This window comes from Ursus arctos, chromosome X (genome assembly GCF_023065955.2).
Source record: "Ursus arctos isolate Adak ecotype North America chromosome X, UrsArc2.0, whole genome shotgun sequence".
NCBI classification, from domain to species: domain Eukaryota; kingdom Metazoa; phylum Chordata; class Mammalia; order Carnivora; family Ursidae; genus Ursus; species Ursus arctos.
The window spans coordinates 38,348,757-38,366,381 of NC_079873.1; the positions used below are offsets into that span (position 1 = coordinate 38,348,757).

The following is a 17,625-nucleotide window of genomic DNA, read 5'->3' on the forward strand; positions in this document are numbered from 1 at the left end:
ATGAGCACTGGGTGTTATACACAACTAATGAATCGTTGAACACTACATCAAAAACTAATGATGTATTATATGCTGACTAATTGAACATAGTAATAAAATTTTTTTTAATTAAAAAAAATAAAACAAAAAAACCTATGCCATATGATCATCTTATTACATGAAAAAAAAAAGAAAAAGTATTTCTGTTCTCACAACTTCTAGTCAACATCATATTTGAAGTCTTATTCAGGGTAACAAGCAAGAAATTATATATAGATACATACAATAGAAAATAAAATAATACAAATAAATAAAACTCTTCACGTGTTAATATTACCAAGTTTGTAAAAAAAAAAATCTTGAGGTGTCTACAAAAAGCTATAAGAATACTACAGTGGACTGAATGTTTATGACCCCCCCCCCCAAATTCAAAACTAAAATCTTAACCCCCAGTGTGATGGTATTAGGAGGTAGGGCTTCTGGGAGTTGATTAGGTCATGTGGTTGGAGCCCTTATGAATGGGATTAGGGCCCTCATAAAAAAAGATTCTAGAAAGCTCTCTCACCCCCCTCTACCATGTGAAGACACAGCAAACAAGGAAGTAGACCCTCACCAGACACCAAATCTGCCAGTGTCTTAACCTGGATTTCCCATCCTCTAGAACTGTAAGAAAGAAATTTCTATTGTTTATAAATCACCCAATCCATGGTATCCTGTCATAGCTGCCCAAACAGACTAGGACAAATATGCAAATTTAGCAATGTCACGAGATTCAGAGTTACTATAAAAAAATTAAGTATTTCCATATATTAACAATGTAGAATTGGAAAAACTGATATTTTAGACTATTCTATCCCTAATTAATTATCCTGTCCCCTTTTAAAAAAATCAATTAACTGTATATGTGTGGGTCCATTTCCATGCTTTCTATTCTGTTCTGATGATAGGTATATCTATCTTCATGTCAATACCATGGTGGCTTTTTTTTTAAAGATTTATTTATTTATTTGAGAGAGAGAGAGCGAGAGAGCACAGTCGGGGAGAGGGGCAGAGGGAAAGGGAAAAAGAGAATCTCCAGCAGACTCTGTGCTGAGTGAGGAGCCCCACATGGGGCTCGATCTTAGGATCCTGAGATCATGACCTGAGCTGAAACCAAGAGTTGGATGCTTAACCAACCATGCCACCCAGGTGCCCCATGTTTGTACAGTACTCTTAAGAAAATGAAAGGGCATGCAACAGACTGGGAGAAAGTATTAGCAAAATAGATACCTAATAGAACAATCTATATCCAGAATATATAAAGAGCTCTTAAGAGCTCTATATAATGAGAAGACAAATAATCCAATTAAAAATGAGAAAAGATAAAGAAACATTTAACAAACGAAGGTATATGAATGGCAGATAAACACATGAAAAGAAAATCAACCCCTTTAGTCATTAGGAATGTACAACTTAGAACCATAATAAAATACTACTTGCACCCATAGCTAAGATCAAAGAGACTGCCAATACCAAGACTCAGCAAGGATGGAGAGCTGATAGAATTCAGAAACTGTAGGTAAGAACACAAATGATACAATCACTTTGGAAAACAGTTTAGCTGTTTCTAATAAAATTGAAAATATAACTACCTATGACTTGCAGGTATTTTCCCAAGAGGAAAGGAAATATATGTCCATACCAAGATTGAATATTCATAAAAGCTTTATTCATAATAATAAAAAACTAATAAGAACTCAATTATCCATTAAACGGATAAGCAAATTGTGTTAGATCCATACGCTCAGCAGTAAGAAGGAAAAAATTACTGGTACATGAAACATGGATGAATTTCAAAAACATTATGCCAAGTGTAAGATGTTTATTAATTCATAAGGCTACATATTGCATAATTCCATTTACATAAAACTCTAGTAAAGGCAACTCAATCTCCACTGATAGAAAGCACATCAGTGTGTGCCTTGTGTGTGTGGCAAGGTTGACAACTGACTTAAAGGTGAGATTTTGGGGATAATAGAATGCTTTATATCTTGACTGTAATGACTGTTGATGGGTATATACATTTATCAAAACTCTTCAAACTATATACTTAAAGTGGTTTCATTTTAATATATGTAAATTACACCTCATAAAAGGTGATTTTTTAACACATCATTTTAATTCACATTAACTAAACAAAGGAGACAAAAATTAGATGATTGTCTCAATAGACGTAGGAAAATCACTGGTTAAAATTCACTATCTACTCAGGATAAAAACTCAACAACCTTGAATGAGAGGTAAACCGCCTTAAAACGTATCCTCTCTAGGGGTGCCTGGGTGGCTCAGTCCTGAAGTGTCTGCCTTCGGCTCAGGGTGTGATCCTGGAGTCCTGGGATCGAGCCCCACATCAGGCTCCTCCGCTAGGAGCCTGCTTCTTCCTCTCCCACTCCCCCCGCTTGTGTTCCCTCTCTCACTGGCTGTCTCTCTGTCAAATGAATAAATAAAATCTTTAAAAAAAAAAAAAAGGTATCCACTCTACAGAGAAACTAGAGTAAACATCATACTTATTGGTAAAATGTCAAGAGCTTTCCCTCTGAGAATGAAAATAAGGCAAGGATGCCCTCTATCTATTCTTCCATTCAACACCATACTCCATGCCCTAGCCAGTACAATTAGTTAAATAGATGATTGATAGATAGATAGATAGGTTTGTATACATAGAAAAGTCCAAAAGAATCGAGTTAATCTTAAAATTAACAAATAAGTTTAGCAACATCGCTGCATAGAAAAAAAATCACTGCGTTTATATATACCAGCAACAATCCATTACAAAGTAAAATTTTAAAAGATAGCATTCATAGTAGCATCACAAAAGAGCAGATACCTAGGAATGAATCTGATGTGTGGTATGTTCAGAGGTCTACACAGAAAACTATGGAACTCTAATACGGAAGACCTAAACCAATGGAGAGATCCCAATCTTCATGTACCAGAAGACTCAATAAAGTATAAATGTCAATTCTCGCCAAACGGATGAACTACGATTCCAATTAAAATCCTAACTTCTTGGTCAAAATTGACAGTGAATTCTGAAATTTATAACACAAATGCCAGGTGCCTAAAATACCCCAAGCAATATCAAAGAACAACAACTCTAGTGGATACGAAAACTTACGTAGCTATAGTAATAAAGATAATGTGGTATTGGCACAAGAACACTCAAATAGAGCAATAAAATGGAATAGGTATCTAGACACATACATATAAGTACATTTGATTTACAACAAAAGTGGTGCTGCAGGGCAGTGGGGAAAATCTCTTCAACGATGTTGGGTACATTGTACAGCCCCATATTGAAAACTGAAATTCGATGCCAATAGCATCCAATTTACACAATTCAATTCCAGAAGAATTGGATATTTAAACGCGAAAGACAAGACAATACAACTTTTAGATTAGGGAAAGATTTTAACAGGATACACAAAAAATAGCACTGTTAGGAAAGAATAGATTGATGGATTGGATTAACTATTTCTTTTTTTTTTTTTTTTAAGATTTTATTTATTTATTCGACAGGATAGAGATAGCCAGCGAGAGAGGGAACACAAGCAGGGGGAGTGGGAGAGGAAGAAGCAGGCTTCCAGCAGAGGAGCCTGATGTGGGGCTCGATCCCGGAACGCCGGGATCACGCCCTGAGCCGAAGGCAGGCGCTTAACCGCTGTGCCACCCAGGAGCCCCTGGATTAACTATTTCTGATCATTGAAACCACTGAGAAAACAAAAGGGACATTAAATGATATCTGTAGTAAAATAACAAAAGGCTTACATCCAGAATATATGAAGAATTCCTTGCAAGTCAACAAGAAACCCAACCCAATATAAAAATGAGCAAGAGAGATGCCTGGGTGGCTCAGCTGCTTAAGCGCCTGCCTTCAGCTCAGGTCATGACCCCAGGATCCTGGCATCGAGTTTCGCATCGGGCTTCTTGCTCAGTGGGGAGCCTGCTTCTCCCTCTGCCTGCTGCTCCCTCTGCTTGTGCTCTCTCTCTCTCTCTCTGACAAATAAATAAATAAAATCTTTAAAAATTTTTTTTTTAAAAATAAAAATGAGCAAGAGAGTTGAACAGGCACGTCACCCAAGTGGATATCGACATGGCCAATAAACATATAAGAAGGTGCTGAACTTAATTAGTCAGCAAATTAAATGCTCCATAAGATACTAATATATACCTAGCAGAGTGGTTAAAATGAAGAAGACTTGCGATACGGTGTTGGTGAGGACGTAGAGCAACAGGAATTCCCGTACGTGGTTGATGGAAGTGTAAAGGGTTGACAATCACCGGGTGACACTGGCATTATCCACTAAAGCTGACTTACCCATACCCTATGATCTAACATTTCTACTCCCAGGTGCACTCCAACAGAATGAGTGCATCTGTGCCATCAGGCTATAAATGAATCCGTAGCAAGAATACTTGCAGAAAGGACACAACTGCATACATCCAAATGCTTACTAATGTGGATTAAGGTGCGGCAATGAAAACGAACAAATTACACCTACATACGACATGTTCAACTTGGTGAACAAAATAAGTCAAAACCAAGAAATTATGTGCTATAACTCCATTTATGGAACCTTCATTAACAAGCAAGGCTAAGCTGTAATTTTAGAACTCAGGATAGGAGCTACCTTTGGGAGGAAGAGGGATAGTGATTGGGACAGACATATAGAGGATAGGGTTTCTGAAGTCCTGGCAATATTCTATTTGTTGACCTGAGTTGTGGTTACACAAATCTGTTCATTGAGTTGTTCATTTATTTTATGTGTTTGTTCCCATGTGCGTGCTGTATGTCAGAATTTTAAGTTAAAAAATCGAAAAAGGTATGAACCTTACAGAAAACTCTCAAAGCTCAAATGCATATGAAAAGATGTCCATAACCATTAGTAACCAGAGAAATGCAAATTAAAGCAGTACGACATGACTTTACATCTTTTAGACTGGCAAAAACAGCTTCATTGTATTAATTATTGGCAGGAATGCACATAAGAAGTCCCATTCAATGATGTTGGAAGTCTAGACTTACCAGGCCATTCTGAGGGGTGTGTGTGTGTATCTCCTATGACCCAACAACTCCAGCCTTCACTATATATTCCCAGAAATTTCCTACACAGATCCAGGAGACAGGTGACAGGTTTACTACAATGTTACTTGTCATGACAAGGTGTTGATTACCATTTGGGGTCCATCTTTGGAAATGGCATAGCTGAAATGTGGCAATTGCACTCCATAGAGTACTATGCAGAATTAGAAGCAACAAAGTAGGGGCGCCTTGGTGGCTCAGCCAGGTGTTTCTGACTCTTGATTTTGGCTCAGGTCATGATCTCGGGTCCTGAGATGGAGCCCCATGATGGGCTCCGTGCCCAGCAGAGAGTCTCTTTCTCTCCCATCCACTTGTTCTCCCTCTCTCTCAAAATACATAAGACCTCTTAAAAATACATATAAAAAATAAAATAAGTAGCCAGGATCAGGCACCAACTTAACCAAATGGGTCAGTTAACAACACCGGTAGTGGGACAAACCGACATAAGGGGCTTCCTAATGATCACTAAGCAAAGCAAATCGTCACTTGTGTGCTAGGTATTCTTGCCAAACACGTAATCCAAATTTAAGCTGAAGGAACCATCACAGAAACACAAATTGAAGGGCATTCAGGTCTCCTGGGTAGCTCAGTCAGTTAAGTGCTGGACTCCTGATTTCAGCTCGGGTCATGATCTCAGGGTCCTGGGATCGAGCCCCACGTCAGCCTCTGCACTCGGGGCAGAGTCTGCTTGTCCCTCTCCCTCTGCTTCCCCCGCCCAAATAAATAAATGAATAAATAAAATATTTTTTTAAAAAAAGGAAAAAAAATGGAAAGGCCTTCTTGTACCGGTCATGTGTCAAAGTCATAAAAGATAGAGGCAGGCTGAGAACTCTTCCGGGCTAAAGGAGACTAGAGACAAGGCAACTAAAATGGGATCTTAAATGCATCTGGGACCTGAAATAGGACAACAGTGAGATGAGTGGTGAAATGTGTATCAGGTGTCTAGATATCCCATCATGTCGATGTTAATTTACTGATTGTTATAACTGTAGGTACATAAGGCATTAACACTTCGAGAAACAATAAAGAATATGTGAGGGGTGCCTGGGTGGCTCAGTCGGCTAAGTGTTTGACTTCAGTTAAGCTTTTGACTTCGGCTCAGATCAAGACATCAGGTCCTAGAACCCATCCCTGCATCGGGCTCCATAGTCAGCGGGGAGTCTGCTTGGCCTCTCCCTCTGCCACTCCCCTCCCCTGGCTCATGCTCTCTCTCAAATAAATAAATAAATTCTAGAAAACAAGAGTATGTGATCCCTTTTATAGTTTCAGGATATAATTCATAGACCATAAAATTCACCGTAAGTGTACAATTCAGTGGCCTTTCGTATATTCACAAAGTTGTGCAACCATTGCTAGAACATTCATTCCAGAGCACTTACATCACCCCAAAGAGAAACCCCATACCCATTAGCAGTGGTTCCCTGCTCCCTCCTTCAGCCAGCACCCCCTGGCAATCCTTGATCTACTGTCTCTCTCTCGACTTGCCTATTCTGAACATTTTAAACAAATGGAATCATACAGCATGTGGCCAGGGTGTCTGTCTTCTTGAACTTAGTGTAATGTTTTCAAGGTTTTTCCGGTGTTGGAGCATGTGTTGGCACTTTATTCCTTTTTATGGCAGAATAATAGTCCATGGTATGGATATATCCCTTTTTAATCCATTCATCAGTTGACGGGCACGTGGGTTCCACCTTTTGGCCATTATGAATACGAATAGTGGGGGCGCCTGGGTGACTCAGTCTGTGAAGTGTCCAACGCTTGGTGTTAGCTCAGGTCATGATCTCATGGGTCCTGAAATCCAGCCCCCCCATGGGGCTCTGTGCTCAGCAGGGAGTCTGCTTGAGATTCCCCCTACCCCCCACTCACACATGCATGCTCTCTAAAATAAAGAAATCTTTTAAAAAAATAAATCTTTAAAAAAAATAAATAGTAGTGCTGCTGTGAACGTGTTATTTCTTCCAGTATGTTTTCACTCCTTTCGGGTGTATACATAGGAGCAGAACTGCCCCGTCATATGGCAATTCTATTTAACGTTTTGAGGCACTGCCAAACCTTTCCAAAAGGGCTGCCCCATTTTAAACTCCCATATAAAGCACTGTCTTCATATTACTTTTTGTGACTTTTTTAAAGTCTGAAATTGTTTCAAAATGGAAAGCTTAAAAAAAAAAAAGAAGACTACAGCCAGTTTGCTGTGTGTCCTTTCGGAAGAGCCAACATACCAATATCCGTCCCTTTTTTGGGGTTGAGAAGATTGAGAAAAAGTGAGAAGCCCCCCCCGCCCCCGTCATGTCATTTCTACCCTCCTAAGTCTTGCTTTGGGAGTCAATTCAATACTGGCCCATTGGACTTGAGGGGGAAATGAAAACCTGACAGCGTATAAATTCTTCAGCGTATAAATTCTTCACAGCAGTCCCCATTGTCAACACTTTTTTTTTTTTTTTAATGACAAAGGGGCTCAAAGAGCATCACAAGTATGGGAGCGGAGATGGGAGAAAGAAAACTGCCCTTTTGATTAATTAGGAGGTATTAAATATAACCATGCTACCCAGAGACCTTTATCATTCTTCCAAGGATGTCAAATACCTCAAGGACAAGGGACTTTCTCTCCCAGGACACAGGGGCCAGTGGTTTCAGTGCAGAATTAGAGGATATACTGACAGGTGGATAAAAAGCCAAAGGACACAAGCGCACACAAAGAAACCACAATCTTTTCCAAGCTCCAAGTCATTAGCTTTATTTTCACTGAATTCAGCATGGGGTGACAAAAGTGCATTATTATCACCGTAATCAACTATTACATGCAGACCTTTCCCTATAATTCACTTTCCACTTTAAATCTGTTAATTCATGCTAATTAAAAATACATGATCTCTTACTAAAAATCTTCAAATTCATATACTCCAAGGATTTATGACTTCTTCTCAAAACATTACATTCTTTTCTTACGGAGAACGTAATGGTTTCAATTGCTAGGTCTTTTTTTTATGTTTAGAGGATTACATTTATTTACCGGGAGCAGACAAACAAAACATAATGTAAACATAGTTTTCCAGAAGCTATTTCCATTCTCTTCTTCCCTTTCTCTTGCAAACTGGTGACTTATCTTTACAAGTTCTCCATCATTCCATAAGGAAGCTATTCTTCTGGGGCACCTGGGTGGCTCAGTCAGTTGAGCGTCCCACTCCTGATTTCAGCTCAGGTGACTATCTCAGGGTCATGAGATCGAGCCCCATGACGGGCTCCGCACTCAGTGGGGAGTCTGCTTGAGATTCCCTCTCTCCCTCTCCCTCTGTCCGTTCTCTCTCCACCCTTTACCTCTCTTTCCTTCTCTCTCTCTCAGATGAATAAATAAATCTTTGGGGGGGGGGAAAAAAGAAAGCTGCTGTTCTGATTTCATAAGAGATGGTGAACGGTGGTAAATAACCCAGTTTACTTAAATTCCAGAGTTCAGGGAGCAAATGATGGAGTGGAAATGTTGGGGCAGAGTGAGAGAGACGGATTCCAGGGAGACTGAGTCACTCACAGAAGTTACGGGGCTGTGGTAGAGGGAGAACAAAGCTCAACGGGGTTCCGGCGTGGGGGTGAGAAGCCAAAATGAAGGACAGTGAGGTAGCAGGGCGGTGTGACAGCCCATACAGGTGCTGTGCCTTGTGACAGTAATTACAACAGACACCAAATACTAATTAATAACAACATGTAAGTATCAATCTCTGAGAGTTGAAGCAGAAAGGAGGAAGGAAGGATGACATTACACGTTTTCTTTGGTTCACGGTGTTTCCTAGGCTGGTGTGTGAGAGCATCTTGGGTAAAATCAGAACAAGATCATTCTTTGCTAAGGTGATCAGCTGTCATGAGGTCCATTCTCTGCACTCTATCCATTGTTAAAGCCCCCTGGTTTATGCCTCCTGGAAAATAGTTATTCCAAACCCGTACAGGTGAAGTCCTGAGGACACAACCATGGAGAATGTGTTTCCAGGTAGCCTGAAACCCAGCAGACAATGTAGCTGTTGCCCTAGAAACACAGAAATCTACATTGTATGCCAGGTTCACGCCCCAGACCTGGATGCTGGGCTTAAAAGTCCTCTCCACATAGGATTTCAACACAACTGCCTGCTGCAAAGTTCCTGGTATTGATTGTGTCTAGCACACTGGAAACACAGGTCAGAATGTGCTGCTGGGACTTACCTACTCTAAGTTTACAAGAGAAATTTCCTTAAACTGTAATACCATCCAACTGTCATTATGTAATCACATTTAGATGCCATGTAAAAGTCAAGAGATGAAAAGGATGGATGGATGGACGGATGGCTGGATGGATGGACAGATGGCTAGATGGATGGATAGATGGCTACATGGATGGATGGATGGACAGATGGATGGATGGATGGCTAGATGGATGGACGGACGGCTAGATGGATGGACAGATAGCTAGATGGACGGATGGATGGCTACATGGATGGATGGATGGATGGATGGATGGATGGACGGACAGATGGATGGATGGATGGCTAGATGGATGGACAGATGGCTAGATGGATGGATGGATGGATGGACGGATGGCTACATGGATGGATGGATGGACGGATGGATGGATGGACAGATAGCTAGATGGATGGATGGATGGACGGATGGATGGATGGACAGATAGCTAGATGGATGGATGGATGGACAGATGGATGGATGGATGGATGGATGGATGGATGGATGGATGGGATGTATAGGTAGATAAGTAGGTAAGCAGATAGATGGTCTTGTGACCAGATGATACTTTCCCCATGGGGAAAAGAGAGGAACAAAAGAAAAGAAAAATAATCTATGAGTCCTCCTTCTTGTGGCCTATGGATTCTTCCTTCTTGTGGTGCTGAAATATATACCTCATCATTCATAAACCTTGCTGGTTCCCACACTCCAGCTCGGTGTGTGTACAGGTATGCAAATCAAGGTAAAGCTTTAATTATTAAGGATTTCCCAGCAACCTCGCTCAGGACACTGTAACAGAGGCTTGAAGATGCCATCAGAGACCCAGTAGCCAGATGTAGCTACTGATTACAAAAGACAGGATCTACACTGGCTACTGAGCCATTGAGGGTACCCACACATTCCGGCAGCTCGATGATCTGCAGCCTTCTGGGGAGGGGCTCTGTGGAAGGAAAGAGGAACAGCATCAATCCTACAGATTTATGTGGAAATGCTATCAATAGATCTCCATTCCATATTTTCTTTATTGACATTCTGACAACAATCCCATGTACAGAGTTTTAAACAACCTCTAGATTTATTTCCTCAGTGTATACTGATGGAGTGATATGGAGGAAAGTGCCAGATACTCTCTCAGGTGCTAGAGATGCAGCACCAACCAAAACGGATGAAAATCCCTGCCTTTCTGGAGTGTCCATGATTGTGAGAAAAATCTACCATTGGTTATTTGGCATGTGTTTGCAGTACAATGTTATACATGAAAAACAAAGAACTGAGCAAATAAACAAGAAAAAAACCCCAAGCCACCATTTTATTGTGGCCTTGGAGCATTTTTGTTTGCTTTATGCCGCTTGAACTTGGCTCATCTATGCCATGATGTACATACGTAAAATACAAGGCAGTGAAAAAAACACTATTTCCCCATTATAAACGGAGGATGATACAGTTATTTCTACGAAATGTCTAAAACACCAAAGGAAGCTGCAAAAAAGATATGTCACCAAGTATTCAAAGCAGCAGCTCACCAGGACATCAGTTCCAAGCCTTCCTCCCATAATCCAATGTAGGTATAAAAAAAAGTTAGAGGATAGGTGTCCTCTCCATTGATTGACTGATTCATTCATTCATTCATTCACCCCAGAAATGCCTACTGAGTGTCTTTTCCGTTCTTTATACCAGGCACTGGGGATGTGACAGTGCCTGAAGTCTAAGATTAAAGGTGTGCCTAGGCAAAGGCAAAAAAGAAACTCAACTGATAGGTATGATCATTTCGCAGAGGAATGCCACAGCGAAGACGAATGCTATTTCCATAGGTAGTCAGGGAAAGCCTCGCTGTGGGTGTGACATTTGAGCAGCTCCCTGAAGGAGGAGGAGGAGAACGTGTCACATACCTGGGGTGAGAAAGAACACCGCAGAGGGAGGCAAGAGTCAGAACAAAGGCCCCAAAGCAGCACAAAAGCCTGGTGTCTTCGAGAAGGCATTCTTATATTAGCACATGCCCACTGTGGCCAATTATTATGTTTGACTTCTAAGATTATTCTAGAATGTAAGTGACCATGTGACTTTGCGTGTGACTCCTACCTTCTTAGGAATTTAAAATGCTTTGTCTATCACTTGGGAAAGGTTTAGAAAAGTTATCATCAATTGGAAGAAAAGCTACACTTAGAACTTGACTGGACAGGTCAAGTATCTGTTGCCAAGAAAAGTGCCTTTAAAATAAACTGTGTTAGCTGTATGAAAAGATGACTAGTTTCCTGGGAGCTCTGAATACATACATTTCAAGAGAATGATTTAACTACTTAATCACAGATGTCTAATTTTAAGAGAGAACCTACCTGCCAAGTTATAATAACAGTGTTTTACCAGGTGGTTAGATCTTAGGGGAGGAGGCCGAAATTTACAAGGTGAAGTAGGTTTTTGTTTGATTGCTTGGTTTTTTTTTTCTCTTTTTAAATAAATTAAAACCAATTCCATCTATGAAGTACATTTTGGCATTGCCTGAAAGCCTGGGCATACCTACCAAAGGGGAAATAAAGACTGCTTGTGCAGGTTTGGCTGAATATTACCCTCAATGTAAAATAAAGCATTTATAGAACACGCCAATTTACATTTCATAAACCACTAAAACTTACTGTTCATAACTCTACTTTTATGAATAAGACTGGCAATTACAGTGAAACAAGCGTTTAGTTTGGTTAGTTTTAATGCCAAAATCCAAAGGATTATCTTTTATAAGTTTTGGTCTGTATTTAAATTAGAAGAACGATATTTTTAATTGTTGAAGCTTGCCCGACCTATCCTCCAACAATGTCCTTAAATTTAAAGAACTATAAAGTTACGATGGTCTTTTCCCCCTACTTCTCACCTTATCTAGGTAATACAAAAAGGGAAAACTGTAAATAAGATTTTATTAGAGGCGGTACGATAGACCTGTGTCAACCACCAACCAATAAATACACATTTTTCAAGCGTTTTAAAATATACAATAGAATATCTAAGGAAATACACTATAGCATAGACTATCAACCAATACCACATTTCCAAAGTCAAAGTCAAAGAAAAGGAATAGGGTCCAACTAAAAATGTCACATGATGTAACTCCATTATTTAAGAATTAAGAAGCCAGCTCAGCCCCAGGGCTGGGTGACCAAACTATAACCAAGTCTCATTCACGGTGCAGACAAACAAAACAAAGACAATAATTTTTTTAAAATTCTCTCCATACTGGCTAAAGACCATTTATTTGAGGTATACAGAATGGGAAAGAGAGTTTCAAGGGCAGAAGAAGACTGATTAACAGGGAAGCCTGCCACCTGCTGTTGAAAAGCCTGCTTGGACCTGGGATAAAGACCATGTCTTGAAATGTTAACCTCGAATCTGAAGACCTTCCCCTCCGGAATTAGAGCAGGGGTGACCTAGAAACCAAATCAAGAAGTAAGGAAACCCGCTGATGTTTAAAGCTAAGATCACAGATATAAAACGGCATTCTCATCAAAGTTCCACTAGAAATGAAAGAAATGAGGTTTTGTGGGTCATTCAACTAAAGAAGAGTAGATTTTGGCCTGTCTTTTAAAGGGTTATTGGGACAATTCTATTTGCCAATTCTATTTGGTCCCCCAAAAAGTATCACTGACTTTAGAAATTGTAGTTTGGGGGGCGCCTGGGTGGCACAGTCGTTAAGCATCTGCCTTCGGCTCAGGGCGTGATCCCGGCGTTCTGGGATCGAGCCCCACATCGGGCTCCTCCGCTGGGAGCCTGCTTCTTCCTCTCCCACTCCCCCTGCTTGTGTTCCCTCTCTCGCTGGCTGTCTCTATCTGTCAAATAAATAAATAAAATCTTTAAAAAAAAAAAAAGAAATTGTAGTTTGGGGAAAGAAATGTTGACCACAAGCACTGTACATGGAAGTCAATGGAGAGGGATGACCGATATCATAGCACTGCCCGAAGGTTCACCTTCTCAAGTCAAAACTGTCAAGTTGGGCTCTAGATGGCCCCTCTGACCCAAATCCAGGAGATCTCACATATTTGAGGGCATGTACCCGCAGCTTTCTGTAACTCACTAGTACAGTCAACTTCTAAAATATAGTCATGGATTTGACAGAACACACCCCAGAATGCTATTCTTTTTTTTTTTTTAAGATTTTATTTATTTATTTGACAGAGAAAGAGACAGCCAGTGAGAGAGGGAACACAGCAGGGGGAGTGGGAGAGGAAGAAGCAGGCTTCCAGCGGAGGAGCCCGATGTGGGGCTTGATCCCATAACGCCGGGATCACGCCCTGAGCCGAAGGCAGACGCTTAATGACTGAGCCACCCAGGCGCCCCCCAGAATGCTATTCTAACCAAGTCAGACTTTACTTTTTGAAGTGAACAAAAATGGTCTCCCATGGGGGAGATCTCATGGGAAGTGTTCTGGTCGCACGCACACAAGGAAACTTCAGGAAGTGTTGGACATGTCTGCTACGCCTCCATTGTCGTGCTAGCATCATGCGTGTTTGCATCACGTTCAAACTCATCAAATCGTACAGTTCTTTGTATACCAATGACACCTCAATAAAGTCGTTTACAAAAAACCAAAACAACTAAGCTCCTTAACTCGACGACAGCCCAGGAAAGAAATGCACACATACACAGTGTGTCAGGGGCTGAAATGATGTCAGAGAAAAAAACCAACCTTTGAAATGCAGGTGACTAATTCAAGTACGTTCTTGTGAGCTGGGGATTCCTTTTGTGTGACGGTAAGAGTATCTGAGCCAGGGTCTCACCACGGCCAGCGTGGGATGGCAGGCCATCCAACCCTCACATACCTGAGATCCCATGACTAGACTGACCAAAAACATTCACACCAGCTGATGGTCACTTGACTCTCACATCGCTCTATTTAGTAAATTGCTCTGCAAGTCAACCTAAGAGCAAGGTGAACCTTTTCTGAGACGCTCCTGCTTAAGACATTTAAAAAAAAAAAAAGAAAAGAAAAGAACCGACCTGCCCTGCCAGATAATTCTAGTCTGAACAGGCCTGGGAAGGGATGGGGTTGGCACAAGATCCTAAAACAAGCTTCTAAAGGCGAAACCACTTAGAACCCATAAAGACGGACTCAGACTAGTTTCTTAAAAATAATATTTAGCAATTAGACACATGCCTTTAATCCTTCTCAACGAAAACCAAATTTTCTTTTTTACACAATCGCTGGATGAAAACATGAATCATTTCACTCATTAAAAACGCTCCGAGAAAAAGGATAATTTTCACCTAAGTAACAGCCTTCTTATGGACAAGTTCCAGAAATTAACTGAACTCAAATCCACGTGCAAATATATCTCACTGTCACTCCCCCGCTCTGAAAGGAACCCCTCAATTTGCTCCATATAATGTCAGCAGTGTGCAGCTGTAGGGAGGAACTCTTATCATTGAAGAAAAGAAAGTCATTTGCATTCTATCAATGGTTAAGTTAAAAAAAAATAAAGAGTATCAAAACAAGGTGACTGTTTTCTGAACCTATAAATAACCACGCAGGCAGTTCCTCCAAGATTCCTTGACTCAGACGTTGATTTAATCACAATTAACCCATTACGATGCTACATTACTGGGGTCTTTCTAAAGCTGGTCTCCTTTCTAAGCTTCGTGCTATTTTCTTTCTTTCTTTCTTTCTTTTTTTTTTAAGATTTTGTTTATTTATTTGACAGAAGTAGAGACAGCCAGAGAGAGAGGGAACACAGGCAGGGGGAGTGGGAGAGGAAGAAACAGGCTCATAGCGGAGGAGCCTGATGTGGGGCTCGATCCCATCACGCCGGGATCACGCCCTGAGCCGAAGGCAGACGCTTAACCGCTGTGCCACCCAGGCGCCCCCGAACCCCGTGCTATTTTCTAAAGGCACCCGTATCACACAGCCCCCCCAATACTGCAGGTTTCATTTATAATCAAATCAGCACGCCTCTGCTTTTGCCACTGGAGAAAACTCCTTTGGTCACTGAATGTGTTCACAGTGCTAAAGTCTTCACTTGGTCTCTCTTCACTCTTCCCCTCAAGTTTCACTCAGCTCAGATGGAGTGAAGAGGAGTGAATACTCGGCCTCTGCAAACGGCTTGGCCCACTGTTCTTCCCCCTCTGCTAGGCCCAGCTCAGAGAGACTCTTCTAGGATTCTCAAAGGCCTTCCCAGAGTCTTCTGGAAAGTTAGCTACATGCTACCCAGGGCCAGCTTCCAGATCATTCAGTCTGTGTCTCCGCCAGACACACGAGCCCAATTGCTGTTCAATTATTTGTTTAGAAATGTGTCTCCCTCTGAGAAGGTGAGCTCTTTGAGGGTAAGATCGGAGTCCTATTCTTCTGAGATTCCCCAGGGACTAGCACAGTCCTCTTCTACTATTCGTCAAAGAAATCTGAATTAAGTGCCTGGCACCGGTACTAACACACTTCAAAAAATAAACCAAGGGGTGTCTGACTGGCTCAGTCGGCAGAGCATGGAACACTTCATCTTGGGGTGGTAGGCTCGAGCCCCAAGTTGGGTGTAGAGAGGACTTCAAAATAAAATCTTTGGAACACATAAAATAAAATAAACCAAAAATTAGTGAAAGAGTATCTCCATGTCAGGAAAATTCTTGTATTTCTTTATCCTTTAAACAATACTTGCTTCCCATCTCAGTTTTATGGTACCTTTCTGTAAGATTTATGGGTGCTTATAGGCTCAAGCTACTTGTAAAAGAGCATATTTTCCTAACAGAGCACAGGTCAGTGATAGCACTGTCTCAGAGTGCGTGTTGCTATATAAACCTTTGCAGTACAGAAGAGTCCTGGGGGTTCAGGAAGGCTCTCCGAAACGCCCTCAATTCCATATAAGTAAGCAAGATCTACTCTGGTGAAATGAAAAAATTCGAGACAACTGAACAGGGAATGGCGGGGGAGGGAAGAGAACAGAAGAGGGAGGGAAGAGAACAGAAGAAAGAAAAGAACAAAAGCAACATCCGTGCGTTATAATTTCTTTTGCTTGTGAAGGTTACAAAATGAACTCTATTGTGATCAAAGGAAGCCTCTTCTAAAAACCATAGGTGTCTACCAGAAGCAGTACTGGGCGTCAATTATTAGGAGGTCTATGGTAGTATGTGGATTTCTTTTTAATTATTGGTTTGGGTAAATGGCCCACACCACAAAGGAACAGGGAAGAAAGCTCACATGGGAAGATCTGGAGGGGCTAATAAAAGTGGTTCGAAATGATGGAGGGCTACATGTATATATCATGCCTGCTGATACTATCTGATGACCTCGTGCCAACACCCACAAGACATTCACCAAGAGGAACAGGATGACAACCTGGATTCTACTTGTGTAAGAAAGAGAAAACAAAACAGCTAATTGACATTTATAAAGACTGTCCTGATGTGCGCTAAATAAAGGAAAAGGGCAGAACTGGCTATTTTTAAACGTCTGGAGAACGGAAGGAAGCCAGCAGTATAAAATATCAAATATTCGCTCCCACAGTGATCGCTGCCCAGTGAATGTATGACCAGTTCAACTGGTCAGAAAGAAACCAAAAGTGTTTCGGTGGTAATAACTCAGCACTGACCAAGGGCCCTGAAAAGTCGTGACGACAGCATTTTTCTCCCCTTCTTCCCTCCTTATTAGTTGATCCTGGACTAGGTCTATGCTCACAGTGGAAGGTGTTTGCCAATATATGGATGGTGTTGTCGAGCGCATGTCAGTGCTTAGAGAAACACTATCCATCTAATTTAAATGAGCCAGACTCAAAACGTAATGAAGACAAAAATATCCAAAGATGAAGCTCGCTGCTTACAAGTGGAGATGGATTTTGAGATCACAGAAGTAGTCTAGAATATTAAAGGGAAGAGGGATAGCGAAGAGGGAGGGCCATGGAAAATGGCAAAGGACAAGGAGGAGAGATGTAGGTCAATACAGCCCAGGGGAAAAGGGGTGTATGGGACACCCAGCCACCCCATGTAGGTACTCGTCGACGAGGGAACAGCTTCATGGGTGGTCCTGGTAACTAGGTGGAAGAGGAAGGGTATTGGACGGAGAGAACCGGAAGTTGGGAGGGGAAGGATACAGAAGGAGTAACTCGCTCGGGAGTTTAAAAAAAAAAAAAAGGTAAGAAGGTGAGCATCTGGAGTCAGAGAGAAAGGGAAGATTATTCAAAGACCTGAGCAAAGGCAAGAGATGAAGGAAGGAAGTCTCTCTTCCTGTGCAAGGTGGAGGGAGACGTGGTGGCAAACTTTACTGCTAGGTTGAAAGGGTAAATAACAGAAACACAACTGCTGTTTATATTCATGGTAACACAGGGGAAATCTGGTTCCTCTTTCTAGGAGTGGAGAAAGGG

The 17,625-nt window shown here is 41.3% G+C and overlaps 1 long non-coding RNA gene across 7 annotated transcripts in view; it reads right to left on the minus strand.

The window, feature by feature from the left end:
• Positions 1–17,625, minus strand: part of LOC113265912 (uncharacterized) — a 293,640-nt gene that overhangs the window by 182,350 nt on the left and 93,665 nt on the right. For 5 of the 7 annotated variants that reach the window (XR_007188357.2, XR_008958927.1, XR_003320190.4 and 2 more), the window contains one exon: positions 10,150–10,241. The exons of 1 other annotated variant lie outside the window; for it this stretch is intronic. This is a non-coding gene — a long non-coding RNA (uncharacterized LOC113265912). One more of the 7 variants, XR_008958928.1, reaches the window with a different exon arrangement.